The following is an 11,942-nucleotide window of genomic DNA, read 5'->3' on the forward strand; positions in this document are numbered from 1 at the left end:
ATCAAGTTGAGGGCTAATTGATATACTTTCAATTTTATTACTCATGGCTTTCTCATTTAACCTCATTCCCTTGAATATTGTGGCTTTTATTATTTTATATCAGGAAGCATTTTTATTTTTTATGTGTAGTTATTGATGCACCAAGAATATTCCAAAGAATTGTTCAAATAACTTATTTTGTTTATACAAAAATAATGTTTATTATTTGGTGTTACATATACTTCTTAGATTTGGGAGGATGCTACTGACACTTTTTTTTTAGAACAGTTGCTTAACCACTGAGCTACATCAAAGATCTTTTTGGGGAAGGGTACTGTCGATTGACTTCAGGGGCACTTGTCCACTGAGCTACATCTCAAGCCCCATTTTTTATTTTACATAGATTTGCTTAGCACCTTGCTGTTGATGAAGCTTGCTTTGAACTCACAATCCTGGTGTTTCAGACTTCCAAGCTGCTTGAATTACAGGTGTATATTTACCCTGCCTAGCTGGCAGCTGTTTTTATATTTTATTTTGTGACAATGATTAGGTAAGTTGCTTAGGGCCTTGCTTACTTGCTGAATTTGGGTTTAAACTAATATTCATAAATTTTGAATATCACTTTCACTTTTGCTTTCCAACTTATTATTTTATGTTACAAAGCAACTTCAATATTTTAATATATTTAACATTTGTTTTGTATTTTTAACCTGATCTCTTTGGAACAATATTCCATACACTATAAAGAAGATTGCCTCTGTAAACCTAGTTAGTTTTTAATGTTTTCTGAAGTTTTTTCACTCTCTGGGTACTAATGCAATGATATTTTTTTTTATTTGCATTAACTGGGGATTGATGTATCCTACTATTACTGTGTTGGTTTTTATGCTATTGAATTTTTTTCTGTGATTCCTTTCTAGATATTCTACTTTCTATCTCATTTATATAATTATTATCACCTTTGCAATTTGAATGTAATATTTGTTATATCTTTTGTTTTTAGTCATTCTGTAACCTTATATCTTAAGAGAACTTTCTGTAGATTTGCATCTGACATTATTAATATATTTTTATTTTATTTTAATATATTCTTATTAATCACATTTTCTGATTAGTTTTTTCAAATTAGTTCATTTCTACTTAAATTACTGATGAGAAAGAACTTCTGTAGATTTCAAATTTTGTTGAAATTTTATAAATTTTTCTACTATGAAAAAAACTGCCTTAATTTGTATTTCATAGATTTTATAGTGATTATTTTATTTTATTCCCTTCAATATTTATGTTATCATTACTTTGGAATTATATAAAAGTACATAGGATCTCATGATGTGCTTAGTGCCTCACCATTGCTGAGTCTGTCTTTGAACTCATTATGCTCCCGCATCATTCTCCCCAGATACTGGGATTATAGTCATGTAACACATCTTTGAGCAGTACCTGTGTATTTTAATTGATTTTAGCCTTTGATATATTTTCTTCCTCAAATTTCTAATTTATGAGACTGTGTGTGTGTGTGTGTGTGTGTGTGTGTGTGTGTGGTGCTGGGGACTAAGCCCATCCTTTTGCATGTGAGGCAAGCATTCAAACATGTGAGCTGTGTCCCCAGCCTGAGACATTGTTTTTAAAAGAATATTTTTAGTATATAATTTTTACCTTTTCTGTTGCTATTTTTTTCTGATTTTTTTCAATTTTCTACATTGTTATTTATTTTATTAAACATATTTCAGGTGGTTTTCTGGCATTACTTAGATAATTAACAACATCAATTTTTGAACTCTCAATTACTAGTATTACATTGTTTTTTTTTGCTTGAGTTGATTATACTGTTTATTCTGTGATCTATTATTTTCATTGGGATTTTTCTATTCAAAATTGGTTCAACTAGATCATTATAGTCATTTTGGAAAATATTTGGAATTACAAAGTAAACAAAAAAAGGTGATGTGCAATGATATATAAATTTAATTCCATATAACTGGAATGCTGGGACAGTGGAATGCCAGTTTAAAATAAATTTCAGCATCTTTTTTTATAAACTGTCTTTTAAAAAAGTATATAGATATAGATATAGAAATATAGAAATAGATATATAGAAATGCCTGTGGATCTAGTTTGGTGATAGAATACCCCTGTGTTCTCTTATGAAATAATCCCCCCAAAGATAAAAATATAAATAAACAAATAAGAGATATTCATTTCCTGAAATATTTGAGTCACAGATGGAGTTTGAATATGTTGAAGTGAAGGGCTATGATTTCACATTGTTGTAGTAATATTAGTCAGTTTGCATTTTGTCCTCATCTGTGGTGCTATAATTTCTTAAGATAATTTTCAAAGTTCTCAAAGCTTTTGTCATCATATTGTAGTAAATTCTATATATTTTTTTGAGTAATAATGGCCTTGAATCATACTGTTCTCTGGCTATTCCCCCCCACTTTGACAAAGTTTTATATAATTGAAGAGTTATTCACCATAGTAAGTGAAATAACTTCCTATTATTTTTTTAGGTATGACTTCTAATCAAAACCAAGAATTTTCAGGAGAGCAAGAAATAAAATATTTTTTGCAAAACTTGAAAAAGCAAAGGTATGGAAAGCAGGAGAGATAATACTTGGCTTTAAACAAGAAATTGAAATTGAAAGAGAGGGAAGTTCAGAAAATTTGTCTTAATGAATGGAAAAAAACATGAAAATTATTTATGCATAAAATTACAAGTTCATCAGTTTATATTATTACAAACATCTCAAAAGACTGACTGCTCAACTAGTGCCATTTAGTTATTCTTTGGTTAAAACTTTAAATTACATTATTGTAATTGTAAAATTTTTACTACTCAGTATTTTGTGTAAAACCACTTGCAATGCACAAAATTTTAAATTGCAAAAACATGTATCAAATTACATTTACCAATGTTTACAGGGCATTATGAAGCTGTATCTTAAAAATACCTTTAGAAAAATAAAGACTCAACCAGTTTGCTCAGCTTTTAAATAGGATTAGGATAGAAATAGGCATTTTAATGAAAAAATCTCAAAAAGTTATAAAATGCTTATATTCAATTATGTTTTTTTAATTTATTTTTTATTTTTTATTATTTTATTGTTGGTTGTTCAAAACATTACATAGTTCTTAATATACCATATTTCACAGAATGATTCAAGTGGGTTATGAACTCCCACCTTTACCCCGTATACAGGTTGCTGTGTCACATCAGTTACATTTCCATTGATTTACAAATTGCCTTTCTAGTGACTGATGTATTCTGCTGTCTATCCCATTCTCCACTATCCCCCCTCCCCTCCCCTCCCCTCCCCTTCTCTCTGTCCACCCCCTCTACTGTAAATCGTTTCTTACACTTCTATAATTTCTCTCCTACTACTCCTTTCCTCTTATATGTAATTGTGTATAACCCTGAGGCTCATCTTCCAATTCCATGCAATTTCCCTTAACTCTCCCTTTCCCTCCCGCCTATCATCCCTGTTAAATGTTAATCTTCTTCTCCAGATCTTCGTCTCTACCCTGTCCTTGGTTACTCCCCTTATATCAAAGAAGACATTTGGCATTTGTTTTTTAAGGATTGGCTAGCTTCACTTAGCATAATCTGCTCTAATGCCATCCATTTCCCTCCAAATTCTATGATTTTGTCATTTCTTAATGCAGAGTAATACTCCATTGTGTATAAATGCCACATTTTTTTAATCCATTCATCTATTGAAGGGCTTCTAGGTTGGTTCCACAATCTTGCTATCGTGAATTGTGCTGCTATGAACATCGATGTAGCAGTGTCCCTGTAGCATGCTCTTTTTAGGTCTTTAGGGAATAGACCGAAAAGGGGAATAGCTGGGTCAAATGGTGGTTCCATTCCCAGCTTTCCAAGAAATCTCCATACTGCTTTCCAAATTGGCTGCACCATTTTGCAGTCCCACCAACAATGAACAAGTGTACCCATTTCCCCGCATTCTCGCCATCAATTATGTTTTTAAATCTTTTGTAATCTCTACATAAGTGCAGGTTAGAGAAAAGTGTACAGATCATTAATTTAAAGTTGCAGCATTCTAATCTGTCTTTTTAATAAAGTAATGAAAAGGAGATTTTCTATACAGTATAGACAAATTTTTTAATATTTTAAACACATGCATAGTATTTCTACTTAAAGAAAAGAAAAACATGCAGATTAAGGAAATGCTGCAACAAGCCTTATTAAGACATTTGTGTTGAAAAGAACAATTAGTAATTAAATATTTTTACACTGAAAGTTTGGTAGATATTGCTTTTTAAATGCAATAATAATTAAGCAAGAAAAAAAGAAAAAGAGAAGCAGTTAAATCTTTCTAAAACACATTTAATAAGCATACAGCTCATCTGTCATGTATGACAATCGAAACACAGGAAAGTCTCAGGAACTTTTATCACAGTCTCCCGGAAAATCAACAGCCCAAATGGCTTGCAGGAATGCATCACACCCCAAAAGCAGACATGAGGGTCTTGTGAGAATTGTGAAAGGCTTCTAACACTTTTCTGGGATCATGATAAGAGGTAGAAAACATGCCTGGGATAGAAGTAGTAGGGATGGTGTGGGGCAAATGAAGAACAATGAAGGGCTTAAGCTAATAATTGTATAACCCTTTGAGAAAAGTAAAGCAGCCACAGTGGTGATTTAACACCACCTTTGAATGAGGAATGGCTTACCATGAAACTTCTCCTCTGTAAGAAAAAAAAAAAAAAAGAAAAAAGATCTATAATGTCTTTGTCATTTCATGATTCTGTCTACCATTGAAGAAGCCCACTTTTGTAGAAACTTCTCCCTGAAACTTGATAGTTTGAGTCAAAGGTGCTTGTAAATATTTATATATCATTTCAATTCAACTTGAAGCAGTCTTTTGAAGTTACCAATGTATTTATGGCTCATAAGTTAGCATAATTACTCCATGTCTTGGGTCACCGAGAATCCCACCTGAGTAATTTCTTTTTTGGAAGGTGATGAGCCATCTGAAAAAAAAAATATCTGAAATAATTAGTAAAGGAATATAAGACCAGGCAAGAGCTTATGTTAAAAGAGGTAAAACATCTTATAGATTCTCTAGACCACATAAGTTCTGAAAAACAATGACTAGATAATTTTTTCCAGTTCTTTATTTAAGGGATTGTGCATCAAAGAAGGAATAAGATTTCACCAGGAAGAATATTTCTTGAGACAGGTTGATTCGCATTCTGACATGTCTCACCCATCTCTGTGATGCTATGTGGCTATGTGGCTCCAGTAGATAATACCATTTCCAGTGCCATGCTGAATTTAGACAAAACTAGGTAGTATATAACATGTACTGGATAGTCTCAAACTAGCTGGATTTCGACTGCGAGTTTCCAGATACAAGACTTCTTTCCCTAAAGGCTTCCATGCTTTATTTTTTTAAATTTCATGCACAGTTTATAGATATCTTTCAGCAGCTCCATCTGACATGCACTGCTTCATCTTTCATATCAACAGGGATTTTGACCAGACTCCAAGTGAATATCCCAAAAGATCTATGCATTTTGTGGTTTTGGGTGGAATGGGAAAAACTTTCTGAGTGTGAGAAACAGAGACTTCCTGTATCCTATACATGTCCCTACTGAACTAAATCCTGTTGCTATTAGATTTTTCTGAGACCCTAGGACTACTTACCTGTGCATCTCAAGGAATATGTTTTCAACAACTCAAAAATATTATCTAACATATTTCAGTCAGCTAGTTACATAGAAAGAATTTTTAAAACACCCTCAGTGATAGATATTTTTGCTGGAAAGTTGAGCAGCCCAGCTCAGATGATGTTTACTCTTTGGCTTAATGAAGAATGCTCTGGCACATCAGGGCAATGATTATGTCCCAGTGCCTGCAAGATTCCTCACAAATTAAAACTAGACAATAGTGTGTTGAAGGCAAGGTGGAACTGTAGGGATGTGGGGCATTGGCTAAGCTGGAGAGAGACAGCAACACATATGGCAATCACATTTGAGGACCTTTGTGTGCTTTCAAATATATTTGAACAGTATTTGTAATTAAACCCTTCCTCTAAAAAATGAAAAGTTTGCAATGGAGTCTATTTCATGCTTTCGTTAGTCACTGGAATAATTTAAAATTCACCATTGAGTAAATATCCACAAATATTTCTTTAGACAAGATTGAAGAAGAAGAAAGAGAAGGAGCAGGAGAAGAAGAAATTTCTGAGTTTTAGTAGTCTGATTGTTCCTTTACAAAAAATGATGAAATGAACAGTTTCTCCTTGTGGCAATGCATGGAATTATAATGAATGTGGGAGTATTTGTACTTATCTAATATTGCTTAATTTAAAAGTAGACGTAGATACTCAGAGAGACCTATATTTATGATAAGACTTTTAAGACCTGTAGACAGTGTTTACCCTAGGTAATTAGCAGTATAATAGATTTGGTGTAAAACAATGTAAATTCTGTGAAAGTCATTAAAATTTTCTTCTTTTTTTTAAATCCTAGAAATCACCAATGTGATCATTTAAAAGAGCTTTTCAATGAGAAAAGTGAAAAAGGTTTTAATCCATACCCAAAATTTATTTATCCAAGCTTGTATAATGAAGAGACAAATTACAAGTATAAGGTATGTGAAATCATTTTTAATAAAACTACAAGAATTCCTGAACTCCAGAGAATTAATATTGGTGGGAAGATCTACAAATTAAAAAAATATGTAAAAGCATTTAAATATTCCTCAATTCTTAATCAGAGTAGTGATGTATCCTCCATAAGAAAGGAATGTAAAAAATATTTTACTCAAATTCTATCTGTCACTAAAAGCAATAGGCTTTACAATGGAGATAAACCTTACAAATTAAAGAAATGTGAAAATGTCTTTAAATGTTGCTCAAACCTCTTTAAACACTACAGTAATCATACTGGAGAGAAAATCTGGAAATGTAAAGAAAGTGTCAAAGCTTTTAATAAAAAATCACACCTTCCTGAGCACCAGAAAATTTATACTGGAGAAAAGCCATACAAATGTAAAGAATGTAAAAAAGCTTTTAATCGAAAATCTTGCCTTATTCGACACCAGAAAATTCATACTGGAGAAAAGCCATACATATGTAAAGAATGTGAAAAAGATTTTAATCGAAAATCACACCTGATTGAACACCAGAGACTTCATACTGGAGAAATGCCATACAAATGTAAAGAATGTGGCAACACTTTTAATCAAAAATCAAAACTTACTCGACACCAGAGATTTCATACTGGAGAAATGCCATACAAATGTAAAAAATGTGACAAAGCTTTGAATCAAAAATCACACATTACTGGACACCAGAGACTTCATATTGGAGAAAAGCCATATAAATGTAAAGAATGTGGCAAAGCTTTTAATAAAAAATCTTGGCTTACTCAACACGAGAGAATTCATACTGGAGAAAAGCCATACAAATGTAAAGAATGTAGAAAAGCTTTTAATAAAAAATCAACCCTTACTCAACACCAGAGAATTCATACAGGAGAAAAGCCATACAAATGTAAAGAATGTGGCAAAGCTTTTACTAAAAAATCATGCCTTTCTCAACACCAGAGAATTCATACTGGAGAAAAGCCATACAAATGTAAACAATGTTACAAAGCTTTTAATAAAAAATCAAACCTTACTCAACACCAGAGAATTCATACAGGAGAAAAGCCATACAAATGTAAAGAATGTGGCAAAGCTTTTACTAAAAAATCATGCCTTTCTCAACACCAGAGAATTCATACTGGAGAAAAGCCATACAAATGTAAAGAATGTGGCAAAGCTTTTAATCAAAAATCAACACTTACTCAACACCAGAGAATTCATACAGGAGAAAAGCCATACAAATGTAAAGAATGTGGCAAAGCTTTTAATAAAAAATCATGCCTTACTCAACACCAGAGAATTCATAGTGGAAAAAAGCCATACAATTGTAAAGAATGTGGCAAAGCTTTTAATAAAAAATCACACCTTACTCGACACCAAAGACTCCATACTGGAGAAATGCCATACAAATGTAAAGAAGGTGGCAAAGATTTGAATAAAAAATCATGCCTTTCTCAACACCAGAGAATTCATACTGGAGAAAATCCATACAAGAGTAAAGAATGTGACAAAGCTTTTAATAAAAAAATCAAACCTTACTCGACACAAGAGAATTCATACAGGAGAAAAGCCATACAAATGTAAAGAATGTGGCAAAGCTTTTAATCAAAAATCATGCCTTACTCAACACCAGAGAATTCATACTGGAGAAAAGCCATACAAATGTAAAGAATGTGACAAAGCTTTTAATAAAAAATCACACCTTATTCAACACCAGAGACTTCATACTGGAGAAATGCCATAATAATGTAAAGAATGTGGCAAAGCTTTGAATCAAAAATCATGCCTTACTCAACACCAGAGAATTGATACTGGGGAGAAACCATACAAATATTTGTAATGTAGCAAAGCTTCTAATTGAAGGTCACTCCTTAGTCAACGCCAGAGACTTCATATGGGAGAAAAGCCATACAAATTTGGAGAATGTGGGAAAGCTTTTAATCAAATATAACTTATTTGACACCAGAAAATTAATACTAGGAAAAAGCTATACAAGTTTAAAGGATATGGCAAAGCTCTTTATCAAAGATCACACATTTCTGAAAACCAGAAAATTCATACTGGGGAGAAACTATACAAATGCAAAGAATGTGGCAAAGCTATTCTATTAGGAAAAGTATTGTTGTTCACCAAATATTCATATTGGATAAGAGCCATGTAAATTTTAAGAATGTGGCAAATTTTAAGTATGCTTCAAGTGTTAAAAAGAAACAGATCATTCATACTTGTGACATTTCTCACAAATCCATAGACTGTAAAAATCAATTCTTGTAAGATCACACCTCATTGGTCACCAGAAACTTCATACTGGAAAGAAAAATTAAAATTACCCAGAGATAGCTCCACAACACTGACTCCATAAAATCCCAACCCTTTCCCAACTGGCCATTACTCAGGAGCCCATGGGAGTGGGCAGGAATAATGATTGGATCTTTGGCCCTCTTTTATTCTGTGGACCTCTCCAGGTTCAATTGTCCTTTCATCAGTTTCTCTGTATTGATTGAATTCAAATCATCTTTTTTTTTTTCAAAACTATCTCTGGACTTAAAGGCCTATTTGTACCAAACCAACACATTAATAAAATTACCTTATGCCTGAAGTCAATGATGACATAAATATTTTTCCCATAATCTCAGCTGGACAGAATGGTCCTATGTCAATGTATTATATATTTATTTTATTTTATTTTGGGTGTATAGCAAATTCAGGTGCACTCATGCACTAAGCCATATCCCATCCTTATTTTGTATTTATTTAGAGACACGATTTCACTGAGTTGCTTAGGGTATCACTTTTACTACTAAGACAGGATTTGAACTTGTGGTTTTTCTGTCTCAGCCTCCTGCACTACTTGGATGCAAGACATGCATCCCTGAACCCAGAAATCAATATCTTTTGCTTTGTAGTTAATTAAAAAATTTTACTCAGGATTTCATGTCCATAAAAAGCATTCAAAAGATGGTTTTGTCACACTTCAGGCATCAGATTCTGGCTTTTCAAATGTCCTGCATGATACATCCTAGCTTTCTCCATCAAATGCAGCGTTCAAAAATTTGAAACCAGGTGGCTGAGAAACAAAGATATTGAATGGCAAAATGCAACACATGTTGTTGTTAAATCCACACATGTAGTGGGTATGAATGCTCACACTAAATAGACATCAAGAGACCTGTCCATGACCCCTGAGGGTCCTGAGCCTCCATTCATGACTTTGAGCCCCTGAGACTCCAGAGGGTCTGCACAAATGAGAAAGAAGTATACTACATTTACCCACCACTAAACATACTATAGCATTTACTAGACAGACCAGGGGAAGCACTGTGTGTCTTTGCACCAAAGTGTGGTTCTACTTGCATATATATGACATCTGTTTTAGAAAACACTGGGTCAGTACCTGAGGAAACATAGTTGCCGTTTTTTCTCTTAATAGAAAACCACAGCCCTGCACATTTTTAAAACAATTTTGTTACACTTGAAAACAAATAAGAATGGTTAAAAAATGGTGTCAATGAAAAGCATTTGAACTGATGAGTCCATCCTTCCAGTAACACAAGGATACAGTTGTGTCACCCAGAAAAATGCAGGTCTGTCTCAAGCCACACTGTGAAAGCTCAGAAAGTTACATCTTTCCCTGGACCCATCCTCGGCTCTTCAAGTTGCTTGTACCAAGTGAATGATGTTTTTAACGGTTAATAAAGTATGAGGAAATCTCTTCCACTGCAGTACTTCAGGTTCTTTCAGGATTCTGGAAGACTCAAACTTAAGCTGGGCACACTGGTACACACTTTTCACCCAAGCATCAGGGGAGTTCAAGGAAGGAGAATCACAGTTTCAAAACCAGCCTCAGCAATTTCACATGAATCTAAGCAACTTAGGAAGATCCTAACTCTAAATAAAAAGATTTGGGGATGTCGTTTAGTGATAGAGAGCACTTTGGTTTGATCCCTAGTACCAAAAAAAAAAAAAGACAAATAGGCTCAGGTTTAGTGGTCATAAGACTCATTTTTTGTTGTACATAAGTCTGAACAATTGCATTATTTAAAAACTTTTTTTTAAAAAAATATATACTAGCTATAGTTACTTAGTGATCACCATAGTGCTATAAAGCACAGATACCTCCAATAACTTTTTTGATGGTGCCTCTGTTGATGGAGGGATTCATTTGGTAGCCTCTGTTCAATTACTCTCTCACAACAGGTGTGCATTTAACCCCTGAAAGTTTCATTAATTCAGACTCAAAAATCATGCCTTTCTCAACACCAGAGAATTCATGCTGGAGAAAACCCATACAAATGTAAAGAAGGTGGCAAAGCTTTTAAGAAAAGATTATGCTTTATTCAACACCAGAGAACTCATACTGGCAGTGGTTACACCCAGTGGACATTGGGCATTCTAGAGGCAGTTTTATTTTCAAGTAGGGAATAGGATTACTAAACATCATCATGATGGGCAAGCCTCTTACCAAAAACAAGCCTTTGGTCTCTAAGTTTTACCATGCTGAGGCTCAAGGTAGATCATACATGCTTAAAAAAAACTGGTATTTTTCTAATTTATTTTTTCTCCCAGTGCTTTAAGCACAATGATTGTTTTCCAGTAGTGAGGAAGGGAGGAAATAAACAAGAGAAGGAGCAGAAGGAGACACACAGCATATTATCAGAAGAAACCTAAGGCCTTCAGGCAGGAGAATTATTAATTTGGGCCTGATTGTGGTGCTACTAACACTCTATCAAAGAGTTCTACCAATCTTCCCAAACTTACCAGTCTTGGGTCACTTGTCAGTATCAAGCCAGATGCCCCTACTTGAACAACAGGCAACATTCTTCCTTAGTAGAAACCCCATTGAGTATGCAGTCTTTTCACCTCTTCTTTTCCAAGAATGAATAGTGAGTCACTGAGGACTTTACCTGCATTCTTATGCACACACACACACACACACACACACACACACACACACACACATTATTTTTCAGGCCATCAGATTCTGCAACCCCATGCTGGAGCTGGTAACCTGGGACAGTATGTTGCCATCTACAAGAAAAACCTTTGACTTCTTATCCTACACATTCCAGAATTTTCTGTGCAGTGTTTCACTTTCCCCTTCCTAGATGCCGTCCAAGAGAAAAAAAAAAAAAAAGCTACAGTGAGATTCAAAGCCTTGCCACTGCAATCTTCTCTGTATCTGAGTAATCTGTCCTTGTCCCATACATCTTGAGTTTTCCCCAGGCAGGTATCACCTGGTGACAATTTGAGGATCAAAGGACAGTGGAGACACTGTTGACAGGCATCAGAATTCTCTGCTCTGCTGGCCCAGATTTAATACTCACTGGAAGACACTCTATTAAAACAAAGA

General features: G+C 34.0%; 1 long non-coding RNA gene across 1 annotated transcript in view; it reads left to right on the top strand.

Moving 5' to 3' along the window:
* Positions 1-2,583, top strand: part of LOC308640639 — a 30,757-nt gene extending 28,174 nt beyond the window's left edge. Inside the window, exon 4 of the long non-coding RNA XR_014020322.1 lies at positions 2,490-2,583. This is a non-coding gene — a long non-coding RNA (uncharacterized lncRNA). The remainder of the gene's footprint in view (positions 1-2,489) is intronic.
* Positions 2,584-11,942: the final 9,359 nt, after the last annotated feature.

This window comes from Spermophilus citellus (assembly GCF_964194105.1).
Source record: "Spermophilus citellus genome assembly, contig: SCAFFOLD_194, whole genome shotgun sequence".
NCBI lineage: Eukaryota > Metazoa > Chordata > Mammalia > Rodentia > Sciuridae > Spermophilus > Spermophilus citellus.